This window comes from Bactrocera latifrons, unplaced genomic scaffold (genome assembly GCF_001853355.1).
Source record: "Bactrocera latifrons isolate USDA-ARS-PBARC rearing strain unplaced genomic scaffold, ASM185335v1 scaffold_1098, whole genome shotgun sequence".
Taxonomy (NCBI): Eukaryota; Metazoa; Arthropoda; class Insecta; order Diptera; family Tephritidae; genus Bactrocera; species Bactrocera latifrons.
The window spans coordinates 8,018-12,915 of record NW_017534517.1 but is presented as its reverse complement, the minus strand read 5'-3'; the positions used below and the strand labels follow the sequence as shown (position 1 = coordinate 12,915).

General features: G+C 34.6%; 1 pseudogene; it reads left to right on the top strand.

Moving 5' to 3' along the window:
* Window positions 1-1,890: 1,890 nt before the first annotated feature.
* The window catches only part of LOC108971952, a 7,587-nt pseudogene continuing 4,579 nt past the window's right edge, over window positions 1,891-4,898 (top strand).

The following is a 4,898-nucleotide window of genomic DNA, read 5'->3' as shown; positions in this document are numbered from 1 at the left end:
AATTACATATACATCCAACTCTTTGTTTACACGGATTTGAAGTTACACGGTTGAAAAAAATTGTTTTTTGTAAAAAAACTTTTAATCTAATAAGGTTTCGAAATCACTCCCTTGTAATTATGTTTGTTTTTCCCACATTTAGCACCATTGCTGAAATGAACATACATACACAGTAGTAACTGGCACTACTTATTCGAGGTAAGAATTCCTACACGTTTTGTTCGCATGATATTTATATTGCTGAAATGCGTGCTTAATTTACCAATTTTTCACATGTATGAATTATTTATATGAACATACAATTTGTATGAATATCTGAAATTTTATAGTTTTCAACCTTTTTTTTCCACGGTTTTCGAAGTAAATATAGTTCTTTATTTCATCTTACACGTTTTTCAGATGACATGGAACATATCCCCCATTTTACTTTAGGAATCGCCTCTTTTTTTACACGGTTTTTTTTATACGGATTTCTGAGGAACGTATCTACCGTGTAAAAAAAGAGTTGGTTATACCTCGATGTTATACATAGAATGCATCGGAAGCAATGGTTAGGCAGAAAGCAAGGACAATCAGTAGATGGACATCGAGATGTGTTATGCTAATGCATTAGGATGAATTTACACAATCCACTCGTAAAATTACGATTGCTTCCACCTTCGGTTGCTGTTGATTAATTTGAGTCATTGAATAGTATGAATGGACGGTGTGTGGAAATTTTTGAGAAGCAAGCCAGCAATTACTTACAATTGCTGTAACATAATAATCACTGGAATCAAACGATGCACGATTCGATACCTTCTTCGAATGCAAATGAATATCGCACACTTTTCGCGATAATAATTTCAACATATCAGCCTTAAAATCCGCGTCAATTATGGGATACGAACCTATTGGAAATGCGTCAATTCCGGTTGATACTTCTGGTGGTTTGATATCAATTCTATCTGCTGTTTATCAATTCACGAAAGATGAACTCATCACGAATTTTCAGGCATTGGCCAAATTATCGTAACTATGATTCCTTAAGTGCACGCGCAATGTAAGCTGAAAAAAATACCGCTGTTTTTGAGTTAAACTGGAAGAGTCAAAGTAAAATTCTGGAAGACTTGCGCTCATACAAATCGATCGATCGTCTTGACAATGAAGTCGCGCCGTGAATTATCCAGTTTAATCTCTAAATTCTTTGGAGAGGCTTGGTATGACACCGCATCATGTCCGCCTGAAAGTAGGATCTGTCGTCATTATGTTTCGGCATCTTTATGCGCCGAAACTGTGTGATGGAACCCGATTGATTGCATAAATGTCTATCGTCTTGACAATGAAGTCGCGCCGTGAATTATCCAGTTTAATCTCTAAATTCTTTGGAGAAGCTTGGTATGACACCGCATCATGTCCGTCTGAAAGTAGGATCTGTCGTCATTATGTTTCGGCATCTTTATGCGCCGAAACTGTGTGATGGAACCCGATTGATTGCATAAATGTCTATTTCTACGAATTCCTTTGAGTTCTAATGATTTGCATTTCAGTTCAAACTTATTCCGTTTCCAGTGAAAATTGTATTTGAGACGTCAGTCAACAGGATACAAGTCGCATGTGTGGCATACATTTGCAACTGCTATGTTTTTCAAACGACCAGATATACGAGGCGTGCTTACGAGTTGGTAAACCATATTTTCTGTACACCGGAACAGAAACCAAAAAATGCAGCATTACATTGCAAGCAACTAAATGATAAATTCAAATTTCTTTTCATTTTGAAACACATAATTTCACGCAGGGCAACGGCTACGGGGTCATCCACAAACGAATCAGAACTGACAAGTGGATATGCTGACTCTTTTTATATGGAGTGGTACCCGGTGTGGTGTGTGTTTGCGTGAGTGGATAATGGGCTCTCGTGTAGTTGGTGTTGATATGGATTGTGGTGATGTCGAGGTGAGTGTAGCGTGTTAACGTTAGGTGTAGGTGTGGTTTGGGGAAGGCGACTAATGCTCATTTAGCCTTATGGGACTACGCCCTGAATTTAAGCACATTAATGAGGAGAGGAAAAGAAACTGACAAGGATTTTCTTAGTAGCGGCGAGCAGAAAGAAAATAGTCTAGCACTAGGTTCAAAAAAGAATTCTAAAAGAATAGCTATGCCACAGCGCACTAATACCCTTCTTTTTCTTTATTAGACAACGCTTAAGCGATTAGAGCCGAGTTAACAATTGTGCGCTAGTCGTTTCTTCTTTTCGCTACGTGGCACCAATTAGATATTTCAAGCGAAGCCAGGTCCTTCTCCACTTGGTCCTTCCAAAGGAGCGGAGGTCTTCCTCTTCCTTTGCTTCCCCCGAATACTCTTAGAGCTGGAGCAGCGCATTAATAAGGGCGAGTAAATTCTGAAAGGACCGAGCAAAATGTACAATACCAAGTGAAACATATCTCTCTTTGTTTACATATTTTCACATTCAGTTGACATATAATAGATTTACCAGTACATATGGATTTTCCGTGAAATTTGTTATACACGAATAAGAATTAGAAATGGTGCTTTCTCAAAAATTAAGCTGAAAAGAACCCCAAATGTAATGAAATGAAGTTGAGGCTCTTGTCAAGCAAAACATTTTACTACCAAATTGTACAAACTGAAAAATAGAGTAGTTAAATAATTTCTATTTGTCAATATATATTTTTAAGTATACCAGATAATTCAACCTAAAATAAAAATTATTATTTTTTTTATTTAGATAACAATATTATTTTCAAAACTAAAGCCATTTTATAAATTTTTCAATAAATAATGTATTATAACTTATAACTATCCAAATAGCTTACCGACTCAAGAAGTTCTTATAATTTTTTCATTACATTTTTATATATTTTAAGCAAATAATTTTGTACAGTGTAACTTTTTTCTTTTAAAAATGCACAAAAAATCTAGATCTCAACTTTCTAGAAGTAGTTAACCAGGACGCTTCATTGATTATGTGGGATGAATGCACCATGAGCCATAAAGAACATACAGAGGACGTGGACAGAACATTGAAAGATCTTAGAAACTCCTTTGCTCTCATCGGAGGAATAACTTTTTATTTTCTGCATCGTAACTAATAAACGGAACGAGGCTGTTTATTAAGGAATTGAAGGACAACTTATAGCAAGATTATCACCTGCCCAACAGCTGGTCAACTAGCTCATATACCGCGGATTCCAGTGAAATGGCTTCAATTTCCAGTGAAAACATCTTTCGCTCTAACTACATACAAACAAGGATCAAGGCCACACTTTCGAATTAATAGGGATTGATCTACGAAAAGAATGTTTTACTCATGGCCAACTGTATGCTGGTCTATCGCAAGTCCCAAAAATCAATTTATATTGTAGCCGCAAAAAAATTCACATCAAATGTCGTTTACAGGGAATCTCTGATTCAATAAATTATTTATATATAAAAATTAAACGCCTTTTTTGAATTACGCCCGAATCACAGCACAATAAAACGTGAGAATTTGCACTGGTATTCCTTTTGTCTTGGAAAAGCTCAAAACCGTGTCCTTTTTTGCAAAATTACCATCGATTTCGCAATTTATGCATGTCTATATATATAATTCAAAAACGGGTGAACCGATTTGGCTGAAAATTGTTGGTAGCTTAGAATCTCGAGGCGGGCATAGGCTAATTTCTATCGTTCTATGTTAAAAGTCACAACAAAAAAAATATATTTCAAAACATAAGCATGTGTTCGATATTCATATGAGAAGCATTGGTCTGTGTTTTCTTAAGTATATTTAGTGTCTCGGTCTTAGCCGTCGATTTTACAATCGATGAATTTGCTATATGATTATTATATATTATGATATAGGGCGTCAAACTCTCCCTCTTCTGCTCTATTCCTGCAGTGTTATTCACTATAAATATAAGCATATATAATTGTATGTGTATATACGATGCAGATTCAGAGACTGTGAAGATATTGTTACATGATACGTATTTACGAATCAATTAAAATTCATTTTAATAAATGTCAATGAAAATAATAACAAATTTAAAGCTGCTTTACTAAATGGCTCCTGGCCAGACATTGAGCAAATGGTTCTTAAGATTTTTGATTTTACTGAAAATTGCAATTACAATTGAACTTTACTAACTCGAATCACCATAATCCACAAAAATAGATCGAGTTAGGGCAGAAAATTAGTATGCGATTTTACTTCTATTGCAAAATCAAGTTATGGAGAACTTCGAGTTATGGAAGTTCAACAGTATTATATTTTTTGGGGGGCTTGTGAATACATCTGTATGTTTCGAAATATATATGTATAGTACAGTGAAATCTTCCACAAACAGACACTGACGAACAAGTCTTTCTGTTCAGATTTCTGAACAGTTCTTAACGGCTACAATTTTAAATCAGATATTTTTGTAAACACATATCATTTTATAATATTTATGTTCATTATCGCCAGCACATACGAATCTAGTCTCAAACATAGATATGTACATATTTACAAATACCCATTTCTATCAACAGTGCACTAAATGTTCATTTTGGGTATATTGATTAGAAACTGAAGTATTTAATGTATGCAATGTAAAGCATCGCAAATGATCTTTAAATAATAAAATATAAGAAGTAGTTGTGTATGCCGTTGGAAACACTTATGTTTAAGATATTTGTACATACTGTCGGTATGTACAGTATATTAGCATTGAGATAAGTGTATGTGCTCTGTATGTGGTGCATACATGAATTAAGATAAGAAAATCTATAAATAAAGGAGCTCTGGGCTGAATTTCTGAATTTAAACCGTCGTTCTTACTTAACATTTTTGGTGACCCCGAAGTTTTTAAAACACTCGAGTGAAGTGACAAATGTAAAAGTGTGTCTAAAAACAAAAATATTTTTTTTATTAT